The sequence below is a fragment of the Camelus bactrianus genome, chromosome 15 (genome assembly GCF_048773025.1).
Source record: "Camelus bactrianus isolate YW-2024 breed Bactrian camel chromosome 15, ASM4877302v1, whole genome shotgun sequence".
NCBI lineage: Eukaryota > Metazoa > Chordata > Mammalia > Artiodactyla > Camelidae > Camelus > Camelus bactrianus.
This window is the reverse complement of record NC_133553.1, coordinates 24,147,573-24,173,978: the sequence shown is the minus strand read 5'-3', so window position 1 is coordinate 24,173,978 and position 26,406 is coordinate 24,147,573.

The following is a 26,406-nucleotide window of genomic DNA, read 5'->3' as shown; positions in this document are numbered from 1 at the left end:
TACTCTAAAGGGTGCTCTACTGAAGGAATGTTAAAAAAAAAAAAAAAGGAGAAGAGAAGAAAAAGAAACCATTAAGCAGAGGCTATAAAAAATGCATCTCACACATTTTGTTTTGAAGAGTTTGGGAGGAGAGTAGCAAATATAAAATTTTCAGCTGAGTTTATACTGAATCTATTTTGAACGAGGACTCTGTATGAGTATGGAAATTAGATCTCAACATCATGAGATGGCATACGAATGTTTCTTGAACAGTTCCGGATACACAATAGTCAAGATGAATGCTGCCATCCATCCTTTTCCCCTCTCTCCTGCATGCTGTATAAAACCTGAACTATTTTTATAACTGCATTTTATAGTACAGAACATGACAGCGTCTATTCAAATGGAAAAATGTTGCTTATACTCTCCTGCACACATCAGTCTCCCACATTTACTCAGCAGAATGGGAGTTGTAATATGACAATCAAAAGCATTGTTGTTTGCATAGTCTTGTCTTACTGCTAGCAACTCTATTACTTTGTAAAGTATTGGGCAAACTCTTTCTGAAAGTTTTATTTTCCTAAGTTCTGGTCTTACAAAGTCAGATCTCATAGATTGTGGCCACCAGTCTACATCTTCCTCCCTGCCATTATTCCCTCCATTCCCTCAACTTCTGTTGTCACAAGAGGTTATCCCACTGACTACTCCCAGGGATTCTGACTTAACTGGTCTGGAGTGTGGCCTGAGTATTGGGTTTTTTAAAAGCTTCTCCAGATAATTCTAACGTGAGGAAAGTCAGCATTCCTCTATGGGATTTGCATACTTCTTTAAATACTTTTCAATGAAGTCATGTTTTGAGTTTGAATAGATCGGCCTTCATTGAGGTTTGGTGTCTATATTGAATAGTATGTTTATGTTAACAACTCAACTAAAGAACATTTAGAATCTACCAATGTATTCTTTAACTGCATATGTCTATCTTATACTAAAATAAGCATGTATGTTGAAAATCACAAGATACTGATTTTGAGTTCAAATGAATTTAGAATTTGTTGAAACTTTTTTATGTTTTTCTGAAAACCCTGCTAAAGTTTCAGTGTAAATTTTGTTTTGAAAAAGGTTAAAATCTATGAAGAAGGATTTTTTTAAAAAAAACTGGGTAATGGTTTATATCTTGAACCAAAATTTGTGAATTAGAGTGGTTGCTAAGTGTCTCAGTTAGTTTATGCCACATAATAAATTGTCCCAAAATGTAATGGCTAAAAAAAAAATGCTACCCCACTAAAATGGGTCAAGATTATGCAACTTATTCTCAAGAAGATGACTTCTTCAGTGACTTCTTCAGTCAACATCAGATGAAGAAATTGCCTTGAATTCTTCATCTGAGCTTCACAAGTCTTATATCATCTGTTACATCAAAGATTGTACTAATCTTTTTATTAATGCTTTTACATTAATCATAAAGTGATGGCACAAGTCCTTTTTAAATGTTATATCTTCTCACCTAGCCTTCTTTTCAAACTTCAAAGGGATCTATTATGTATTTATGCTGTATTTGTGGCCTGTGCTTTCCTTCATGTCTGTTTGCACACGTGTGTTACACGTGTATGCTTATATTTGTCTTATATATATGCATATGTATACATATATGTGATTTTCGTTTTCAGTGTGTTTCATACATGTGTGCACATTGTGCATCTACATGTGTATATATGTGTATATACACATATATGAATATATGTGTGTAATATATAAATACATGTGCATATATTCTTATGTGTCCATGTATTCCTGTGGGCTTGCCATGCGAAAGTGAGATGCTTGAGTTTCCTTCTCCTTGGTAACCAGAGAGTTCGCTCTGTTTCTTTTGTTACATAAGCTGGATAAGTTGAAACTTAAGGGTTTTAATCAGGAAGAAATGGATTTTACAGTCTCACACTGTATCTGTTATTTCTTCCTCACTGGTCAACAAATCGACTGACGTGAGTTTCACTGATGAATCATTGCACTGAGAACAGCAATGACGTGAGGCTATTTAATTGAAGTAACTTCGGGAAAAGGCATTATATTTTAAAAATTTGCTTAGGATTATTGATAAAAAAGATTTGTTCGTTCTTTGTTCTCTCAGAGTCTCAGGTGTATTTGGTCATAATGACCAGATTTATCTACAGAAACTATTGAATTTCATGCCGAGTTCACACACAACAAAAAAAAATAGGGATGGCTGTGTTGAGATGGAGGGTAGGAAGGATCCTGGCAGGCTGTACCGTCTCCCAGGGCTCAGCAGCTGTCTGTCCTGTTTTTTGGTAGCAAAATCCAATTTCGACTCTCCCCACGTGGGCTCAGAGACAGCAGAGGTCCACACTAGCTCCCCAAATTTTGGCTTCCTCATTTGTGAAACGTGACCAAACACATTAATCTCAGTGGCAGGCAGGAGATTGGAAGGATATTGGATGAGGATGAACAAACTGTAATCATCAAACAAACTGCCACATCAGGTGCCAGATCAGGATCGGAGATAGACCCTGGGTTAAGGAACAAGAATGTGAATAAACTGCATCTTGGAAGAAGCTCTCAGGTTTTGAAATGATATATATCTGGAAGGCTTCTGAAGGAGTTTTTTGTTGGAACACAACTCATAACAATCAACCATCCTACGATAACTACAGGGGCTCTCTTCTCTGTGGTCCAAGGATGAAATTTAAGCCTTTAGTTTGTTATTTGAAGCCCTTGATTATTAAACTTCAGATTCTCTTTGTAATGTGGTTACTTGTACTTGCTTTCTCAGTGACCCCCCAGATCGTCTACTGCCCCCTAAATCTGCCTTTAGAAATCACTTTATCAAATGTCTTCTCCGATTCCCTGGGCTGGATGTGTGATCTCTCTCTCTCTTTCTCTCCTCTAGAGAGTTTTATTTGTATTCTTCTCATGGTGCTTCCTCCTTATTTCTGTTTTGGATTACAATCACATGGCTGCATGCTTGATCTTCTTCACCAGACTCTAATAAAAAGACAGGGTCTGCTTCATTTGTGTATTCTCACAATACCTAACAGAGACCTTTGCATGCATATAATAGGTAAACAATTATTATCTGATAAATAAATGAGTAAATGAATGCAAGACATCCAATGATTTTATTTCAAAATGCTACTCTAACGTGAACTTAGTATCACAACACCTCAGTTCACTTACCTCTACAGTAAAAAGTTAGCACCATCTTCAGAGGAGTGATGTAACTAAATACAGATGCTTTTACAAGCAAATTCTACCAAATATTAAAGGCCTGACCATTTCAATCTTACTCAAAATGCTTCAGAGCAGGCTTTCTCAACCTTGGCACTATTCTTCATGGTGGGGGCTGCCCTGTGCGGTGTAAGATGTCTAACAGGATTGCTGGCCTCCACCCGCTAGATGCCAGTAGCATCTGCACCTCGGGTCATGACAATAAAAATATTCCCCAGATGCTACTGAATGTCCCCTGGGAAGCAAATGCCCTACAGTTGACAAACTAGGGAAAAAGTAATAATTCCAAATCTAACAGTGGAAACAAATAAAAGGTTTCCCCTTACCAGTGGGTGCCTAACGAGTGACTTCTACCATTGAAATCTTCTGAAATTTTTGCAGTTCTAGGAGAGAGTCATCATTATGATTGCAGAAATGTGGTTGTCTTCCAGAAGTTTTACTTTTCCTTCCATATAAAATAAGCCTAACATCACTCATTCATCACTGAATCTCCCTCAGCGGCTGACATGCTGTCACCAGCTCCTTTCTGCTCCTGTAACAGCCTGAGCTGCCTGGACCTGTTGCAGTACTTACTATATTATGGTACAATCTTATTCTCTGACTGTCTCTCAGCTAGACTGCGTGCTCCTGGAGAGAAGGAATGGTGCATTACTCATCTCTGCATCGCCAGTGTCTGGAAGAATAGTGTTTGACACCAAGCAGACATGAGCGCACTTGTTATATGGGTAAAGGATGAATCGGCAGTCCAGTAAAAATAAAAATCTGTCCAATGGAACTGAATCAAGGGGAACCGCTGAAATTTCTAACTGGAAAACTGGTCTCCTAACTGATGGCCCAGGGATCATTTCCAAAGCTGAAGCCCCTAAATGAACCTAATATTTATTCAGGTAGAATTTTAAGTGCAAGGAGAATGTGGATTATTTTTCTGTGGCATTCAGGCCAACATTTTAATTAGTATTCAAAATGCTGGCCCAACATTATGTTATGTGTGGCACATAAAATGGCACAGCACACATTTTATGTATTTACTATATATATAAGATAATTTTTAAAAATTCTTATCATACAGGAATAATCACTTTGATATATTGGGATATTTCCTTCCAATTTTTCATTCCCATTCTCATGAACATATGTCTAAATAGCTAATTAGATAACTAGATAAAGATAGCTCCCCAAATATGTCCATGTTTATAACCCCCAGAAACTTGACTGTATGACCTTACATGGCAAAAGGGACTTTGCAGATGTGATTAAGAACCTGACTGTGGAAAGATGATCGTGAATTGCATTGTGGGCTCAGAGTAATCACAGTGGTCCTCATAAGAGGATGTGAGTCAGAGAAGGAGACGTGGTGACAGAAGGAGAGGTTGGAATGATGCAAAGGGGGCCATGAGTTAAGGAATGAGGGCAGCATCTAGATGCTGGAAAAGCAAGGGACAGAGTCTCCCTAGAGCCTCCAGAAAAAAAAAAACAAAAAAAAACAAAATAAACAAAAATAAAAACACAGTCGTGTTGATCTTTTAGACCTCAGACCTCAGGAGCTGTCATATAATAAATTTGTGTTGTTTTAAGCCAGGAGTTTGTGGTAATTTATTACAGCAGCAATAGAAAACTAATAAAGAGAGAAAGTTTATTAGTTTCCTGGGGCTACTGCAACAAATTATCAGAAACCAGGCGGCTTAAGACAATGAAATTTGTTCTCTCACAGTTCTAGAGGCTAGAAGTCCAAAATGAGATGTTGACGGGACCATGCTCTTCCCACAGTCTCCAGCGGAGAGCCCTTCTGGTGGTGGCCAGCAATCCTTGGCATTTTTGGGTCTGTAGATTCATCACTCCAATCTCTGCCTTTGTCATTACATGGCAATCTCTGTGTGTGTGTGTGTGTGTGTGTGTGTGTGTTCAGGTGGCCTTCTTAGAAGGACACCAGTCATTGGATTTAGGGCCCACTCTAATCCAGTATGACCTGAACTTAACTAATTATGTCTGCAAAGGCCCTCTTTCCAAAGAAGCTGCCATTCTAAGTTTGCAGGTAAACATGAACTTTGGGAGGGAACTACTCAATTTAGTATAAATTTATAGATAGGTAGATAGGTAGATTGAAAAACAGAAAGACAGATGATAAATAGATATGTGTATAGATAGATAAATGGACAGAAAGGTAGATAACTGGCCGCTAGCTAGCTAGCTAGATAACACATTCTTTGACAATACCATTTTCATTGTTGCATAATATTTTGTTAAATGCTTATAGAAAAATGTATTTGTTCATTTTGCCATTAGCACATTGTTATATTTACCAAAACACTGATTATTTCACTGTCCTCCTTTCTAAGTGCCACATTCTGTATGGGATACTGACAAATTGGAACTTACTCTGAGAAGGGCAAACCAGAATAGAGAATGAACTCAAAAATTATTTCTCATGAAGGACTGTGGAAGGAACTGGAATGACTAAGCAAGAGAAGAGAAGCCTCAGGACATACATGGAGGACATCTTCAAAGACTGGAGGTACTTCTATGTTGAAGAAAAATTAATCTTATTTTCCCCCCCAAGGTGTTGAACTAAGGCAAATTAATTAAAGACCATTGCAAAGAAAAAAGTGCTTCAATACCAGCCTTACCTCTCTGGATTTTCTTCCTCTCTCATCTTTGACCTAAAATATTTCAGTCTTAGTAGTGTTCCAAAGACTTCAAGCAAATGTTTTCTTAACATTCTTGGCAAGAACTATTAATGGTATGAGATTTTTTAAACTGTCAGGAACTGCTAAATGTCTGAGATGTTGCCCTACTTGCAAAATAACAAGTTATCCTTTTACAGCTTCATGGATGCCTTTGGATGATATCAGATTCCTGGGTCAGATACAAAGGCTAGTTTGTTATTCACAGCCATAACAGTAGCCAGAGTGTCATAATTTTCTTGTCGCGGTTCCAAATTGTCATTCTACAAAGTGATGTGAAAAGGGCCAAGTAGTGCCTGCACAGGCAGTGGCACAGCCACCGAGCTTAGGAAGCCCCAATCTTTTATAATGTTCTCAACACAAACCTGCCTGACCTTTGCCCTGGAAAGGTGTGCTGTTGCTCTAGAAACAAAGGTAGACTGCAACAAAAGTTGTCAGTATGGTTGCTCACAAGACATGCAGAAATGCAAGGAACCTGTGGATTATTTGTCTCTCGACAAGATCCATCCCTCTTTCATTTTTGTACAGTCTTACTTTCCAGTTAATTTTCCAGTGAATTCATCACCCCTTCAACTTTGATTAATCTGATCGACAGGGGCTGGGACCAACTCCATTTAATTTGTTTCATAGAGCATTTAGTAAGACTGCTATTAATAGGACTCAGAACAGCAAGATGAGATCAACTTGAAGTGTCAGCCTCGTAAGGTGAAAAGCAGACTGCAGATGAAGATGGAGCTGGAGAGGTAGGCAGGAGGCAGTTAATAAAGGGTTCTGTGCGCTCTGTTATGTGCAGACGTTGTTCTGCTGGCGATGAAGAAGTATTAAAGTGGTTAATGAGAGTGTTATACAGATAACTTGCATATAAAGTAATTCTCCAGGATGGCCAAATGGATAACAACTTGGAGAGGATACTAACCGTCAGAGAGAGACCCTGTTCAAATGACATCTTAATGACGCATTTCACAGACATTTAGGCTTGAAGGGGGTAGATTTTAAACATATTTAGTGGGTAGAATTGAGAAAACTTTTAAGGGAAGGGATTGAGAGAGGAGGAAGTCTTGAGCAGTTTCCATGTTTCTGGCTTTGCTGACAGTGTAGATGGCAGTGACATCCCTGAGAAAGGGAAAACATAGGACAGTGGCTTTGAAGAGGATTGACAAGTTCAAAGCAAGTAGATAAGCATGTGAAGTGTAGTCATCCACTGGTATGTCTAGAAATTACTTAGGTTAAGAATCTGAGGGGTGGGTCAGGTTGAACTCCAGTGCTGGAAAGGTTAATTGGGAATTTACCAGCACATATGTTATAACAAAAATCTGGGGACTGGCTGAGGATGCAATGAGAAAGATAGAAGGGAAGAACCCTGGGGAACATCAGCATATGTGGGATGTGGGTTAGTGGGAGAGGGTTGGGGGGGTGGTTGGAGGAGTCCCTGCAGGACACAGGAGAAAACGTGGGAGGAAGTTCTGCCGTCGAGCCCTGTAGGGGAGAGTCACAGAGAAGGAAGTAACCAGCAGAGGGATGACCTAAGAAGAGGACTGAAAATGTGTATTAGCTTTAGCAAGAAAAAGATCATCGAAGACTCGAAGGAGAGCAGTTCTGTGGCAAAGTGAGAGCCGAAGCTAATCGCAGTGAGCAGTGTCATTACTCAGCACGTGTTGTGTGTGTCCTCCAGCCATTAGGAAAACATCATTGGGGAATCTTGATTCTTTCTAAAAATTAAAGGAAATCATTTGGGCTGAGGCTTCCCGGGGCCTCTGACCTTGTTGAAGGAAGAAGAGCAGGAGCTGTTTGACTCATTCATGTCACATAGTTATTTGGCAAGAATGCAGCGCATTCAATGGGAGGCAGAAGCAGCAGGAAGGTGTCTTCTGGTAATGCAGGTGACAGGGTGGTCAGCTCTTGATGCCCAGTTTGTCAAATCTTATTAAAGAAGGAAAAGAAGATGGCTTAGAAGTCTACAACTGAGTCAGACAACGACACACCTTATGTCAACACAGACGAGCTGGAATAATGAATGCCTTCGCCGATCCCACATCATCCATTTTCTTTTATGTGTAAGCCCTAGAAAAGGATTTCATAGAAGTGTGTCTGGAGGAAGAGAGGAAATGTCACTGCTGCTGAGTTCCATTTGAAATGAGCAGGAGGGAAATACAGACTCAGGTAATTAGGTTTTTAGATCCAGCTCAGACTGTAGCATCTGTTACCCCGCTGTCTTCGGTGTGGTGTGGGGGAAGCAGAGGGTCCAGAGCGCTCCTTCCTGAAGGGGCCAAAGCAGGGCAGAAACAGGCCTTAAGCTGCCCCAGAATTCATTAGTTCTGTACCATCTGCAAGTTAGTTAGCCTCTCTGATCTTCATGGTTTTTGTTTGTATTTTGCTTTTGTTTGTTCAAAGTACTTAGCAATACTTTATCCAAAAATTATTGAAAGGATGAAAATACCCTATAAATATTCAAACACATCTATGAAATGCTTGGAATATTAGACAATGGGCAATTTCTTGATTCCTTCTTTCTTTTCTTCCTCTATCCCTCCCTCCCTCCCTTTCTTCCATCCTTCCTTCCTTCCCTCTTTCCTTTCTTCCTTCCTTCCTTCTTTCTCTCCTTCCTTCTCTTCCTCCCTCTTTTTCTCCCCAGTGAGTGTCTGTCTGACACCTCAGGAATCTAGGTGCCACCCCCAAAATTTACATTATTTGCATACAAATCAGATCCTCCAGATAATGGGTGCTAATTTGGAATTGTTCCTAGAGGCAGGAAGGTCTTCAAAGGCCCTCAGATGTCCCCTAAGAGGATTAACCCTTACCAGTGACTTGATTACAACAAAACTCCTCCAAGCTAGAAAATGACTCAGTGCCTCTGAGGGCCATATGCACAGTTTCCATCTCATTAACAAAAAGCTTAAACCTTTGAAGGAAAAATAGCTTTTTCCCCAGAAAACATTCTCTTCTCACTCCTGTCCCTGAAATTGGATTGAACATCACCATACAAACTATACACAACATTTTCCAGAGCGAATGACCCTCATCCCCAACCTGGCAGGTTCAGAATTGTCTCCTTTTGCTATTCCAGTGATCTGATATTTTTTGGATCAAGGAGTAAACTGTAACTTGCAGAGTCACAGCTGTTCAATTTTCAGAGAAGACTTCTCCAAAAATTTCAGGAAAGGGAAACTAAACATCTCTAGCAAATGAAAATGCATGTCAAAGTCTCTTGATTAGACTCTGAAGGACCATTCAGTGCCTTGCTGAGGGGTCTATTGCTTGAATCTACACTCAGGTCTGAAATAATGTTTACTGATGTCCAAATTCATAGCAGAAAATAAATTGAAAAGTTGCAGTCAAAAGAGAAATTATGGGCACGAGTGTATCAGAAGGAAATGTCAGTGGAAGGAGTGTGAAAGCAAAATATGACCAACATAGGAGACCAAAAGCCACAGCAGATAATGAACACTTTGTGCTGAGTGATCAGCCACACACGTCAGTCACCCCCACGGTCACCACCCAGATGTTGTTCAGCACGAAGGCTGTTCAAGGCAAATGTTGAGAAAAGACCAATGTATAAATGATGCAGCCACCACCATATCAAGATCAAGAACACTCCCATCACCCTGGAGGGTGTTCCTCCCCTGTCTCAAATCCCGACTGCCCTGATGTCCCACTCTGTAGATCGCGTAAATGGAATCACACAATATTGTATGCATTTGTGTTTGGCGTCTTTCATGCAACATCATGTTTTTGAGGTGCGTTCACGTTGTTGTAGGTGTCATGCAGCCTTACTTTTTTTGTTGCTGAATAATTATTTCACTGTATGAATATACTACAGTTTGTTTCTCCATTTTACCTATTGATGACCATTTCTATACAAGACATTTCATGGTCTTACGTTTTTCTCTTCGTAAATATCTAGGGGTGAAACTACTGGGTTATATGATCGGTGTCTATTTAACTTTTAAGAAACTACCAGTTTCCAAAGCGATTATACCACTTTACATTCCCACTAGCAAGAGGCGAAAGTTCTCATTCCTTTACATCTTGTCCACACTTAGTATTGTTAATCTCTTTAAATTTTAGCCATTCTAGTGTGCGTGAAGTGATCTCCCATTGCGGTGTTAATTTGCTTTTGCTTTTTGACTGGTGAAAGAGTAGGAGGTTTTCATTTTGATGAAGGTCCAGTTTATCAATTTTTGTTCTTTTATGATTACTGCTTTTTTGCTACCTCAAAGTTGCAAATAATTTTTTCCTTTCTTTCTCTGGAAATTATATACTTTCATTTTTTACATTTAAGTCTATGACCCATTTTCAACTATCACTATTTTTTGGCATGCTGGTCAAGGTTGTTTGTTTATTTATGTCTTCAAGGTAAATATCCAGTTGGTTCTGGACAGGTTTTTGAAAAAAAAAAATGTTCCTTTCCTTATTGAATCAGAGCTCTATTGAAAATCAATTGATGATAGCCTTTTGGCTCTTTTAAATTATAAAATATAGGTATCAGCGTAAACTCATACTATTTTTTCTTCTTACAAAATAATATGTATTTCCTTTGTCAACTGGTAGGGCCTAAAAACAATAACTAACTCTGTAACAGTGAACACCACAATTCAAATATTGGTGTCTAAAAAGCATTTCACACCAAAAGAAACCAGAACGAACCTAGAAGAAAAAAAAAAATACAAGAAGATCCTGGACTACTTGTCTTGCCAGAGAGTACGTGAGCTAAAAATACTATTCGAGTTGTGTCATGATTACAAAATAGCCAATTTTGAGAGGTTCTATCTGGCCCAAAATGGACTGACTAAGTCAGGTATTATTTATATTCTTGCTTCTCTGTAGGTAATGCGTCTTGTTTCTCTAAATACTTTCAAGATTTTCCTTTTATCAGTTTAACTATGGCATGCTTACATTTGATTTCACTTGTATTTTTCCTGCTTTGAATTCAGTGTAATTCATGGATCTATATGTCAAAAATTTTCATCAAATGGCAGAAAATTTCAGCTATTTTTTTTCCAATGTTTTTTCTGCCCTATTCTCACTGTTCTCCTTTTGGGGCTCCTACACCTGTAATAGACAGTTTATATTGTCCCAGAAATTCCCAAGGGTCTTTTCATTTTTAAAAAAATCAATTTTCTTTTCTTTTAGATTAAGTAATTTCTATTGATCTGTCTTCAAATTCACTGACTCTTCAATCTGCTAAGCCCATCCAGGGTTGTTTTTTCTCCCCCTTATGCTCCTAAATTCAAGAATATTCATTTGGTTCCTTTTAAAATTTTAATTTCTCTGCTGAGATATTTTATCTTTTAATCTTTTATTTATTTTATTAATTATTTTAATTAGTTAAAGCCATATTTTCCTTTTATTGTGTTAATAGCTTTTCCCTATTTGTTCTTTGAACTTTTTATAATAGTTGTTTTAAATACAATATACTAAATCCAACAGCTAGAGCATTTCAGGGTGGATTTTTAGTGACTATTTTTCTTCCCTTGATTATGTGTTAAAATTTTCCATTTCCTTGCATGCCTAGTAATCCTTGGTTGTGTACCAGATTTTTTTGAAAATATGCAGTACAGATTCTGGATTCTGTTATTTTGTTTGTTGAATGTAGAATTTTGTTCTTACTACAACAGTTCAAGTTCTGACTGATGACACTGAACTTGGGTAGACTTGGTTTTATGCTCTGTTAGACAAAATCTGGGGAAGACTCAAGATCTTTCCCAACTTCCTCTAGCTTGGCGGGACTTAATGCTCAAACTCTGCCTTGCCTGTAAATCTCATCAAGGCTTGATTTTAGTTCTTCTAGGTGGTTCTAAAATAAAAGTCTGAAAAATTCTTTTCTCTTGAACATGATTTTTTGTTCCTAAGACATGGCCTTTATAATGTCCCAGGTAGATGCATATAGTGCTCATGAGATATAAATAATTTTGTCCATTCTGGTTAAACCAAGACCTCAGTGTTTCCCCAGCCCTGCCAGACCACTAGGCTATTTATTTTACTCTCAAATCCACAGCTGCCACTCTGGCAAATATCACAAAATCTCTCCACGTGCATGGTCAGCCCAACCCTTAGCTAAGGGCTTCTGAGGACCCCTCCCACACACACAGCCTTCTGGCTTAGCCTTCACTCTCTACACCTTCCTCCTCCCCGATCCCCTGCTCTAGAATTATAGCCATTTTAGTTGTCCTGAACTCAGCTCAGTACCTCCTTGGATCAGTGGGAACGCCACGCTCTGCTTGAAGATTGCTCACTATGCAGACAGCCAGGGCAATTACGGGCCTCACTTCATGAGCTTCCCTTTTTTCATGGATTGGAGTGTTACAGTGCCTGCTGGGCAATGCTGAAAAGAGTTGCTTTGTCTGTTTTGTTCAGTTTTATTGTTGTTTACTTGGAAGGACTAGACCAGTAGTGGTTATACCACCATCGTCAGAAGCCAAAGTCGTATGCAATTGCTTTTATTACTGTATCATAAGGATATGTAATCTAAATTTAATTTCTGCTTTCCAGAAATATACACAGGCAAAACATACAGGTACTATTAAGTCCCAAAGGAGTTCTGCACCATTAATAATAATTTTCTCAATAGATTAGGATCATAATAATAAACCATTCACAATAATGATATTTAAACATCATTATTTGTTGGAGGTATTTTTTCAGCAAGATCATAAGTTAATGATGGAAAGAAAAATAATAATTACGTAGCCCTGAGGCCATTACCAAGGGTCTCTGGAGCGTAGCTTTTAGTCAGCTCCTTAAATCCACCTCCATTTTCCCTCCAACAACTAGGACTGGCCCAATCCTGATGGAAGCAGGAGCTGTCTAATTTCAGTGCCCTATTTTCTTGCAAATCAGGTAATATGTATCATTCTTGAAGCTTGGGGATCAGAGAGTTAAGGTTAAGAGAACGTCTCAATCAGCCATTACACTCTCATCTAGTTGGGGAAAATGTCTATGGAGCACCTTTTTAATGTGCAAATATGAGAAAGGAGAAAATCTTCAGAAGAAAGGGAAGAAAGAAGGAAGAAGAAGAAGGAAGGGAGGGAAGGAAGGAGGAGGAAAAAAGGGAAGCAAATAAAAGGGAAATAGAAAAGAAAAAGGAAAAAGAAAGAGAAAGAAAAATGGATCCCTGTTCTGAAAGATTTTGCTGATAAATAATTTCAGAACACCTAAATTGTAATGTCTTGTGGTAAGACTGATTACAAGGATAGAAGTGAAGTACCAAGGAAGTTGGGGAGAAAAGCTGCCAACTGCCTTACAAAGGAGAAGGCACACAGATAAAAGCAATACTTAAAAAGATATGCGTGCAATGGGTGCAAATTTCACAGTTAAAATTTCTCACTGCTAAATATATTCCTTGCTTTATTTCTCTATAACTAAACTTAATTTATCTCAGGAACCACCATTCCACTTTGGTAGAAGACAACTTAATCTTACTAATTCAAGAAACACTCAATCACTTCTGGCTGAGTATTGAATCTCTTGAGAAACCACTTAGTCAATTCAATATTTTCCTCTTCTTTTCTCCTTTCCAAAGGATGTGCCTCTGGCTGATTTAATTCCTAGGAATTTATTTTTATTTTTGAGCTTAGGTTTAAGTACGGGGTTACTTACTATCCAAGAACGGAGGGGGAGGCATCTGGCTGATAGCTATCAGATAGCTCTGTGTTGTCATCTTCTAAGATGAGCCATCGCCCTTCATCTATCCTTGCATTGTTGACAGAAAAATCTACATTTCCGTTTGTTAACTGGTTACTCTGATCATGCAGGTCATTTTCCATCCCCCTTAACCCTACTCCAGTGTCTGTCCAGGTCTGATAGCTTACCCTTAAAAATTGCTGTATCCTTCCCAGAGCATAGGCACACAAGATTTCGGACATTTGCCTGCCCTGGACCGACTGTACAGTCTGTCGCTGTCTTCAGGCTCATTCTGAAGCAGTGGAGTAGAGTGATTGAGAGTACAGACCCTGGAGTCATCCTTCCTGAGTTTGATTCCCAGCCCCATGAAGATCAGCTGTGTAACCTTGGTCACCCAACCCCTCAGTGTTGCATTTTGATCATCAATGAAACAATGGTAACAGTATTCTTTATTTTATAGAGTTGTTTTGATAATGAAAGAAGGTGATAGATCCAGTGTGCTCAGAACAGAGTCTGCACAGAATGACTATTGCATAAATGTCAATTTTATTATTGTTATTATTCCTGTCATCAGATCACCATCATCACCATCATTATCACCTGAGACATTTCACTCTGTGATTTCTACTCAAGCACCCAGTTGAACCAGGATCTTAAATTATAAGACTTGCAGTATCCCAAAAATATGTCATAGGAAATTAAAAATAACCAAAATTAGTTGGGTAACCAAAAATAGAAACCAGGCCATGTTCCTTTATACTTGGATTTATATCAGAGACTTTTTCAGGCTCATAGCAGCCTTTAAATTATACTTGTGTTCTTCAGATTTGCCCTTTCCCACTATCAGTATTCCTTTAGAGTTAGAAAATTTCTCTTGCAGTATGTGGTATTTTTTTCTTCTAGCTTAACTTATGAGATAAACATGTTCTGGGTCCTAGAGCACTTACCATTTGCCATTAAAAACAAAAACAACAAAATCCACTTTTTCCTTCAAGAAAGCCTGGCTTTTGTATGCTTTGACTTTAAAGACTTGAATTTGCCATGGAACTTAAAGCCTATTTTTGTCAATCAAAGGTTGAGTATCAACTATTTACTTCTCTTTGCATACCTGCTGTATAAATCTGCTCAGATAAGGATGACAGTGACCAGACAGCCAGAGTATCATGTAAAGAAATGAAGGAAAGATTTGTAAAAGGTCATCTGAATATATTGTACTTGCCCCTCCAGACTCACCTTCCAAACTTCTCTGCCTTGCTCTGTGTCTCAGGATGCTGTTTTGTGGGCTGCATCAGTGGGCCCTCTTGCCCTCTGGATTCTAGTTGGGTTTGGCCAGTGGCAAGCATGGCAGTCATAGTACCTGATTTCCTCTCTGTCTGTTCACTACCAGTGAGATGAGACACTTTACTGAAGTCAAATCCTCTCCCACAGGGTTAATGCTCTCTCCCAGTTCTGGTGTCTGTTCCCTCCTCTTTCTCTTTCTGGCTTGGGGTCACAGTAACTGTCCACTCTTGCTAACAGCTAAATACGTCACCACTCCTATTGGTTACCTTTAACCTCTCCACAGTGTTGTAAGTAGCCTCCTTATTAAATACTTCCTAATTACCCCATTCAAATAGGCCCTCTGTTTCCTGCTAGGGTATTGAGTGATCCAAAAGAAAATTGGAAATGTCAGGAAACAAGCAAACAAACCAACTGACCAAAAAGGGGAAACATAATCACAGCTCTCCACTTATTATTCCAAAAAAACAATATTAAGATATTTATCACTTTAGATTTTAGATCAATCTTTAGGTAAGTCACTAAAGACCTTATAATGGCAGCAGAATAAAAGATAATATAACCAGCTATGAAATTTTTAAAGTAAGGGTAATTCACTAGAGATTGAGAGGAAGGAGGAGAGGTAAGGGGAAGCCTAGAACTGCTAATATCCAATCTTAATAGGTAACGAGGGTGAAGTAGTCTCTGTGATTGATGGTGAACGGACTAGAAGTGTGCGCGTACATTATTTAAAGTTATAAAGGTGACTAAAATAGAATTAAAAATAGTGGAATAATGCTTTTCCAAGATGGGAAGAGGGAGGTGGAGAGAGGTATAAGTGAGCAAAATCCTCATTTCTCACAGCAGGAAATCGATAGCTCACATCTAAATATGACAATCAAGAGAGGTTTGACTCTATTGTTTAGAGGTATGGAAATAATGACCAGGACAATGGTGGAAGGAAACAGTACGGAGCAGCTGTGTCTGGAGAACCATGCTGTGGAGGAGGAAGAAATGGGGGAAAAGATTATGGCTTTTCATCTAAGCGCCCCTCTGCTGTTAGGATATGGTTTTTCAAACTGTGTCTGTGCCTTAATTTGACATAAGACATTAACAACCCTGAGGGGATTGTGAAGACCAGGCGTGGAGAGCGCCCACCCTCTTTGGCCAGGGTCTCACCCCAAGTTTGTGAGTCAGGTTGAGGAGAGAGCAAAGCAGAGACTTCTAGCGGCTCCTCTTTCTAGTTCCCAGGGAGGGAGGGTGATTGACTTCAAATCCTGAGACAGCTGGGCCCTGTGAGCTTGTCCTTGTGGCTCCTGGAGCTGGAGAAGGTGAGACTCTGTTCCACTCATGTCTGATGCCTGATGCTGGGGAACATGCATCTCTTTGGCTCCAATGGAATGACAGCATTGGTTTTGTCATTTTTATACACGACTGAAAAACTGCTTCTCTGCCAGCAGCTCTCCTCCAGTCTCTTTAGGACAGCTATTGTTTCAAAATCCAGTTGGCATTATTGAAACTATGTGAGTGTCTGGTAGGCAAACTCTCTAGGCCCCCTGTCTTCCTCCCGGGGCCTTCAAGGCCAGCTTCTAGAGAACAAAGAAACAGGGACCCTTGGATCTCCAGTCCAGGCTTGGGATGAGAATATGGGTCTCAAATGAGGGTCAGTAAAGACTCAGACTGCTCTGATTTCAGACTCATCAGAGTCTGGAAGTTGCTGGTTTTGGGTTGAGCCTTCCTTCTACAAAAGGGTGAGGGCTCTCATGTGACACACAGGTATGTCAGTAACAACCTAAAGCCAGCTTTTGCTTGAATCTCCTCATTTCCCAGTGGAAAACAGCCCATCCTCAGCCCATCATTCAGGGTCATTAGTAACATGGCCCCAGCCCTAATTCCACCCTCTTGTATATTTAACTTCTTACTCACAGAATACACTCCTTTTCCCCAACAAACGTCTCATGCTTTCCCAAGTTCGTGGCTTTGTGCCATTTGTTTTATCTGCAATGTCTTCAGCTGAGACACAGCCTCCTCTTCCTTCAAGGATTAGCTAATAAGCCAGTCCCCCAGTGAGGCTTTTTTGATGCTCACAGAAAGTTGTCCCCCCACCTCTGGCTCCCACAGATCTTCAGCTGTCTCTTTCTCTCTTGTGGGTTGCTGGTTTTTCTTTATATTCTAGCGGCTCTTTGTGTGGCATATCTTTGTGTGGACTACTCTCAATGCACCTTGAAGACATTCCCTTTAACAAAGTCTGCTCTACATCAATAAAAATATTTGTATCTATGAATTTTTGGCATTATTCATTATAACTTTCTCACATACCTGGTCCCAGTTCAAACCTAGAATCTTTAATCCAGTGATCCTTTGGAGTGAGCAGGTGAACAACTCAAGTTGGGGCAGAAATTGTACCCAATTTTATTGATGTTTATTATAAGCTGTGTTGGGCCACATCGTGTACGATTACTGGGTTCAAGGAGCTCTTGAATTGTGCTCAAATTGTGCTTTAATCTAATCAGTTGGTGCCATTAAATACTTTACCCTCCTTTACAGCAGCTTCTTTTTACATTTGTTTTCCAGTTTTGACTGCATGTTTTAGACTTGTTAATCATCTCTTTTTCACTTAGGTCTTAATATTTTGTAATTTCTGTTTTATTTCTTAACCAAATCATTATTTAGGAATGGGTCTTTTTGAGAAACTTTTAAGTTTTGTAGCAATGTTCAAAAATAAAAGAAGAAAGAGAGAGAAAAGGAGAGAAAAGAAAGAAAGAAATCAGAGATGATTGGATGCACATTCTAAGAGTTGCTGTATACATAGCATGTCTTTTAATTATAAAATTAATGCTCCCCTCAAATGCCTCTCACCCTCACCTTTTTTAAATTGAAATTTAGTTGATTTACAATGTTGTGTTAGTTTCTGATGTACAGCATAGTGATTCAGTTTTTTATATATATATTTATATATATTTTTCACTGTAGACAATTACAAGGTATGGAATACAGTTCCCTGTGCTATATAGTAGGACCTTGTTGTTTATCTGATATATAGTAGTTTGTATCTGGTCATCTCAAACTTCCAGTTATCCTTCCTCCCCCTTCCCCTTTGGTAACTAAGTTTTTTTTTTCCCCTGTGTCTGGGACTCTGTTTCTGTTTTGTAAATAAGTTCATTAGTGTCATTTTTTAGATTCCACATATAAATGATATCATATGACATTTGTCTCTCTCTGACCTACTTCACTTAGTATGATAATCTCTGGTTCCATCCATATTGCTGCAAATGGCATTATTTCATTTTTTTATGGCTCAGTAGTAATCTACTGCCTGTGTGTGTGTGTGTGTGTGTGTGTGTGTGTGTATATATATATTATATATATATATGAAATATATATATCACATCACAACTTCTATATCCAGTCACCTGTCGATAGACATCCATTTTCATTTTTTCTCACCGCCTCAGCCCAGACCATTAGCTTCAGTGCTCAGCATTCTTTTTGCCAGTTCCCTTCACACCTGTTCCACCCCACTCTTCACAGCTTGGTTCTGCTTCTCTCCACAGAGGCACGAGCACCTGAAGACTCCCACTCAAATAATTTGGAAAGATTGGAGTATTAAAAGAACGTGTTCCATTTGAGCTCAGGGTGTTCTCTAGTTTTGTTGTTTTTTCCCCTTTACAGGAGGCAGGTCCTGGTCGTCCTGACCATTTCTGTGATTCTTTGAAACAGTCACCTCTTGCTCCTGTTGCGGAGGACTCTAAAGGGCTGCCAAATGTGTCTTTTTATGGTGTTTGTCTTACCACCCCTCAGGCTGTGGCAACCAGTCACCTTTCTCACTTGTTGATATCCTGCTCCTTTCTTATCACAGGCTCTGCCTGAGTCCCGACTCTGCTCCAGCTCTCACTCACAATTTCATGTTTGCCTCTTTAGATCTGGAGCTTGCATCTTGTCTTTCTCATATTTACTCCTAGTCCTCACTCAGAGGCTATGACTTGGCTTCACCTCATGGGTTCTCCCAGGTTGGGTACATCTAGTGATTGCTAGCGGCAGCTTTATTGGCTAGTTGACTCATATCCATTCCCAAAGCCCTTATCCTTTTTCACCTTTGCCTTACGAGCTAGACATTCTAACTATGCACTTTCCAGTTGCATGCGGAGAGATGTATGGACACATGGTAGCAACTTTTGATGATAAGGAGACAAACTAACATGCAAAGGATGTCAGAGCAAAAGAGGGTCCAGGTCCTTGATGAAATCACTCAGAGTCTCCACCAGCCCGCACTGTCCACCTGTAGAATTCTAATTCTGTGAGCAAAGAGAGGGATTGTTCGTTAAAGCGACTGTCAGTGATGTGTGACTGTGGCTGACATCAGGCCTGATAATGACCCCACCTTAGCCCTAGAGAGCTCTAAGACACACTGAGAAAGGCGATCTAGAGATTTTTCCCAGAAGGTGGCAGTGACAGTGGTCCTTCTCTCTCAGCCCCATCCTCATCCTGCTTGGTTCATGATGAAAGTCAGCTTATTCAATATATTCTTCCATCTAAGATCCTTGGAGTTAGACTGAGGACAGTTTTGTCTGGCCTACAAGTGAACCAAAGGAACCTTAAAGGAACAAGAGAGCTTGCTCAGACAGCATGAGATGAACATAGGTGGTCGTTGCAGTCCAGTGTTCCTCCCGCTTCTGCCTCCGGTATCTGGGGCTGTTCTCCGTGTGCCAAGTCTCCCCAATCCTGGGGCCCCTCCCCCATGGTCTCAAGGCAGCTCTGCGCCGTCCTCCAGACATTTTCTACTCCTTCACTTTCATGAGGGCTCCTATCTGGCTTCTTTTCCCCAGATTCCTGGACTTCTTGCCTGTGGCTCAGGACAGAACTCATTTTTGTTCATTCTCTCAATAGCAGAGAATTCATGAATCCTTTCAGAGAAACTAGGAGCCCAGAAAATGAAGTGAGGCACTCATTCAGAAAGAAGTGGCAGCGCTTAAACAGAGTTAATCCCCGCTCCACTCTCCTGTCCCATGAAGACATGAGAATGCTCCCGAAGGACAGAAATAGGGACAGCAGTTGAGGTCCTAACAGTGGCATTTCAGGGCTCAGCAAGCCAGTGGGGAGAGGATTTCTGCAGGCTGGTAACCTCAGGACTATGAATCCAAGAAACTATCAGAAGATGACAAGACCCTCATGGGTCAGTGGACACCGTCACCTTATTGTTCAGATGGGACTACTAGACCCAGAAGAAGGCAATTAAATGCAAGGGCCATCAATGAGTTATCCGGGAAGCCAGAAATAGACCATAGATCACTGAACATAGAGATCTGGAGCTCTCTTTGTAATTTCATTCTTACCCACCTTATGGGAAGGAGGAGGAAAAATAGAATGGAGGAGACAGGAACAGAAGCCAGACTTCTTTGAATAGATCTATTTTTGTTGATTTGATTTTGAAGCAACGAAACTATTTTATATAATAATAAAATGTCAAAGTCATAAAATACTATACCTACATTTTAACAAATAAATAAATGAACCAAATATGACTCCGATTAGTAGAAAAATATCAAATAAAAAAGTATTCATGCAACTTTAAAACATAAGAATTTGTCAATATGTACCTAGTGGGATATGTCCTAAATGGATTAAAAAAAAATCTGCAAAAAATTTAAAAATTTTTTAGTAACCGTATTGTTAATGGTAGTATTATTCTTATTTCTCTTTGTAAAACTATTTGGCTAATAATGAAAAAAGAATAATGGAATTAAGAGTTAAAGTATTACTATTTTACAACCCATAATTAATTAATCTAGGCATTATTCATTAAAGTAACTAACATAACAAAATGGTCATGATATTATGTGCCTCCTGATAGAAACACAACACCTCCTATGAGTCTTCAAAAAATTAAAGTTTAAGTCTCAATATCAAGCCTCTAGGCTCAACTACAGATTTATGGAAAAGTCAGGAAATTGAGACCTATGTTTAACAGACCACAGGGTACAATCAACAAAACCCAATCAATGGAAACTCTCTAGGACAAATGGCCTTATTTCATCAACAAATAAGTTGCAAGGGGAAAAAAGCAGTGATAGATAGTGAATCTATAGGTATAAAAAGGATCAAAAATTATATAAACTAATTGTAATGTGTGGACCTTCTTTGGATCCTGAGTGAAGCAATTAATAAACAAAATAAAACATTTATGACAATTATGAGACAATTAGAAATTGGTGGTACGGTGTAATGAATGAAGGTGGTCAAAAGGTATAAAATTCCAGTTATAAAAAACAAATCATGAGGATATAATGCACAGCATGGTGACCAAAGAAAATTGAATGTTGATGGAATTTTTGATATTATGGAACTACTGTTAATATAATTTTTTTAAAAGTGAAAATAGCACTTTCTAGAAGTACCAACTGAAATACGGAACATCCAGTTACCCTTGAATTTCTGATAAACAATATATCTTGAACTTGGGCTGCAATGAATAATCAAGGGCATTCTAGAGGGATCTGCCCTGAAAAAAACACTCCTTCCTACCTCTGAGGTCATTGTAAGCCCTGCTCAGAGCTGTATGTAGTCTCCTAAATGTTAACTAAAAGGCAGGCATTACTCATAGAAGTAGATACTGATATTCATCTTCCTGCTAAAGATTAACCGATGTTCGGATTTCCTGTCCATAGTCCCCGCTGATGATTCAGGTGTGTACTCATGAATGAAGAAGTACAAATTCATATCTGGAGCTTTAATTTAACGATAGAGTGTAATTCCATTTGAGTGAATCAGAACCGCTGTCCTCCCCACTGCTGGTAGAATTTGATGGTTATTTTGCATCTTTGCCAGTTAGCACAGGCAACGAAGGGAAATGAGTCATTCAGCTCCTTCCCAGACTCCTTAAAAATCACAGACATGATATCAATTTTGTATTGACAGATTTAGAAAACAATTTTCAATTTATATACAAGGAGTAAAGTGTGCGCATATCACCTGAGAACTCTTTTGTACTAGAGGAGAGCCTTGGATACCCCACTGGAGCAGCAGGTACAGCCCAGAGAACACCAGACACAACTGCGCCTTCAGGCGGAGCTGAGTGTCCTGCAAGGAACCAACTGACACACAGCATGTCCTCCAGCCTTCAGTTCTCAGTAGATGAATGAATACACCAACGAAAGGCTGACTTTTTAAATAAAATAGTGCAGAAATGAAATCAAAAGCTACCTACCAAAGCAAATCAACCAACCAAAAAAACAACAACAAAAATCTATTAGAAACAAGTGGGCTAGAAAGAGATGAATAAATCAAAATGACCCCAAAGTTAATGTTCATCAAAATTAGACTTCATGACTTCAAAATTGCCTCCCCGATGGAAAATATCATTGTCTGATTCCCCCCAAATTGTGGTTGTAAATACATGGAGTTTAATCTTAGCCTTTATTTCATTTTATTTTATTTGAATTTGCTCTTTAGTTGCATTTCTGTTGGATAAATGTCAAGCAGTTCCAGATTTGACGACTGCGGAATGCTAGCGTTACTGTGTCTGATGACTCTCTCTAAAACACATACCACTAACACACACACGTTACCAATTATCTACACAGAACAGAATGGTAGATAAAAGATCAATTAAAGAAGTCGAATTGATCTGTGTTTGCTTCCTAGCCCTTTACTTACGAGTCTCACTAAAATTAAATTTCTCATTTGCAAAATTGGGAGAATGATATTCATGTTACAAGAAAGTTATAAGGAAATGCTCATTCATTTATCCTACAGATACACCCAGGTGCATCTTTTGTACCAGGCATTGTACCAAGAATCTATAACACACACAAGATTCCTGCCTTCTTGGAGTCTACATTCCAGAGGAAAAGACACAGAATAGAAAGGCAACAAATAAATGATATAAATAATTACAGATTGTGATAAATATTCTGAACAAAATAAACAAGGTGTTTTGATAGAAAATTTGAGAGGACTTATTTAAGTTAGTGCAGTCATGAAAAGCCTCTCTGAAGAGATGACATCACATCTGAAAGCTTAGACGTGAGGAGCCACTGAGGCGAGTCATGAAAGGAGGAGGGTGAACACTAAGGCCCTGGGGCTGGCTGGTTCTTGGGAGGGGTAGGATGCTGCAGAGTGTGGACAAGGAGAGTTAAGAGGTAGGTTAAGAAGAGGGTCAGAGTCAGATCACGCAAGTCCCTGTAGACCTGGAAGAGTTTAGGTTTTATATCGAGGGCAAAGTAATGTTGTTGAAAGTACCAGGTACGAAAATGGCTTTGTCTGATGTACATTTTTTCATAATCTTGCTTTCGTCTAGATTATGGACGGCAGAGGAGCGAGAGCAGAAGTGGAAAGACATTTTAGGAGGCAAAGTATATCAGATTAGCAAGAAAAGATGGGGACTTGAGCCAGGAAGGTGGCCCTGGAGAAAGAGATGCATGCATTTTTCATGTATTTTGGGTAGAGGATGGACAAGGACTTGATGAAAGATTGGATAACAGGGGTATAGGAAAGAAGCAGTTCTGAGTTGACCTCCAAGTTCTGCTTTAGTGGATATCCTGGCCATTTACTCAGAAGAGCACCTGAGGAGGAATCTGTATTGAATCACAAATAAGATAATGCATACTTTGCATGAAAAGCACTTAAAATTGTTCCTGACATGCAATACGCTTCCAACAGGTGGTACTAAGAGAAAATGCTTCTATTGCCTGGTAATTCAGTTCCATCAGTTCCCCCTGACAACCCATTACAATTTAAGTAAGATCTTCCAAAAGCGTTTTCAGTTTCACGTTTCTGTGCTTTGTTGTTCACTTTTCAATAACTTAATGTTTAAGGTCGATATATTCCTTATTTTAAAGTCCCATGGAGTAATGAAAGCAAAAAATCCCCATCACTGTTTCTCTTTTCATTTCAAATAAACACTGCACAACAAAGTGATGATTGTGATTCATTCCTCCCAAGCTATTCTTTCTTTCCAAGAAAGCATCTCTGGCCATCTGCAGCAGAAGTGCTGCCCCAGCCATGATCACAGAGAGACAGTTCTTCTAGCTCAGTGGCCCATGACTGGAGAGGTCCAGAATGCCAGCAATAAAAGTTGGTAACACGTACAGGGAGGTTGCCGTGGACTGGACACGATGCCTCAAGGACTTTCAGCAAGGGCATCCGCTTGGAGCAGGCACGTTGCTCCTACAGGTCTTTCTAGATCGTTATTGTGGCAATTTCCCAGCAGAGAGCACTAAAGGGTCCTAAAAGGGGGGAACCTTGTACGAAAGTGCACTAAATTGCTGTTGCACTAGGACTGGGTACGCAGCCTCTCCTTAAAGACTCAGAACCATCCCATGAGATAGATTCTGTCATTATCACCTCTGGCATGTTCATGAGGAAACGGAAGCTTATAGAAGAGGGGCAAGCGGCCCACGGTCAACTGTAGAAAATGGGAGAGCTGGGATTTGAACCCAGGTCAAAAGCCACAATCTCAATTCTACGCTGTATGAACTCCCAAAAGACATTTCTGTTCCCTCAAAACAACTGTGGAACTTGCAAGGATAGAAATTTCAGCTTAATGAAAGGGAGCCTATTCCTGAGAACAGAGCTGCCCCGCCCCCCCCCAAGTGAGGTGGACTATTTTTTGAGGTGACTTGCTCACCAAGGCAGGGACATGCCTGGGAGGCTCGGATGTCTGTGTCCAAGAGATTTCTGCAGTGACGAGGAGTTGAACTAAATGGCCCGTGACACTGGGTGATACAGATGTAGGCGAAGCCAGCCTCTAGGGGAGGGATGTAGGCGATGTACTCATTTCAACAGCACTTTTGTGACTCAGTATTTGGATTAAATTTAGAGAAAGGCTTCAGAACCTATTTAAAAGCCACACAAGAAAAGCACCTTCATTACTTAAGTTACTTATTTCTTTTTGCTGGCTTTCCCTCAACTGATTGCCAGATTTGACTCTAAATAACATTTAGCTGTTTGTTAAATTTTAACATTAATCAGCGTTCAGCCTATAACCTACTTACCGATAATTAATACTCAAAAAGACATTTATTATAGACAAGTAGGTTCATTGCATGGGTACATGATCTTCCAAGGTAATAAATTTGAGTCAGACACCCCCACATTTTAGTGCCTTTGTTATAATGTAGCCACCTTACTGTGTAATTACACAGCGGACCCTTGAACTGCACTGGTTTGAACTGTGTGGGTCCACTGACATGTGGATTTTTTCATAAATATTGTACCTGTATTTTCATTTTGCAGGTCTGAAAGTGTGGAGCAAAGTCTGTGTTCGATTAGCCATCTTATTATGTGGAATCAAAAGAATGAGAGTTTGAGTCCTGGTTCCATCCAAACTTTTCAGCTTCCTGCCCACGGGTGAGTCATTTCTCGGTTCTTTTGTTTTTGAAGCAGAGACACCAGTGCAGGGATTTTCGCCTGTGCAGGGGGGTTGGTGCCCACAACCCCCACTGTGTTTTAGGATACTTGGTGCCTTTGTAATGATAGCAATCGCCTAACATTTATCTAGTGCAGTACAAGTTTTAAAGTCCAGTCACACACATCATGTCATTTTGGTTTGATCCTCAGAAAACCTTTGCGCTATGTAACCGACAGATCAGTATCTCCTTTTTTCAAGTAAGAAAACTGAGAGACAAGAAATGACTCCCCCCCCCCCAAAAAAAAGTGACTTACCCACAAGAAATGTCTGGACCGAGACCTGAGCTCCGGAACCCTGCAGAGACACCCGCTTGGCTTGGTGTTTAAGACCTTAGACTCTATCAGCCAATAACCAGGTTCACTTCCCAACTCTTTCTCTTCTTACCACGTGACATTGACCTCGTCATTCAACTTTTCTCACCCTCTGTCCCTTCATTCTCAGAACAGTGGTAATAAGAATATCCATCAGATAAGGTTGTTGTGAAGATTTTATGATGAAATCTAGGTACTAACCAGGACAGAATAGTACCCAACCAACTTTAGCTGCTATAATTATATTCCAGTAGCTCTGACATTTGTGTGATTACGCTGCGTATGTGAGGGCCATGCACTGGCATTCGGTTCTGACATACCAGAAGCCATAACAACACTTCCCTATGGCCCAGCACCTGTCCTGCTCTGGCACACTCATACTATGGGAAGTAGGTGCAGCACCCAGGGGACTTTTCCAAAATATAGACCCAATTTGCAAGGTATTGTTGATAAAGGGAAGGATTGTTGAATGGCACCGAAAGAACAAAATCCATGGTGGCAAAAATGGATAATATGACCACATTAAAATGCGGAATTTCTCTTTTCTTTTTTAAAAAAATTCTTATTGAAATGTAGTTGATTTACATGTTAGTTGTAAATCAGGTGTATGTATAGTCAGGTGTCTAGCAAAGCGATTCAGTTATATGCATACATACATACATATATTTTCTTCAGATCCTTTTCCATTACGTATTATTACAAGAAATTGATTCGGGTTCTCCGTGCTATACAGTAGGTCCTTGTCGTTTATCTATTTTATATGTAGTAATGTGTATTTCACAGTATATCATGATCAATGTGGAAATTAAAGAAAAACCCAGTCTACGAAAATATATTCTATACTCTATAATAACTAGCATGGAAGTTTTAGCCAGACTATATATGAAGAACTCTCAAATATTCATAT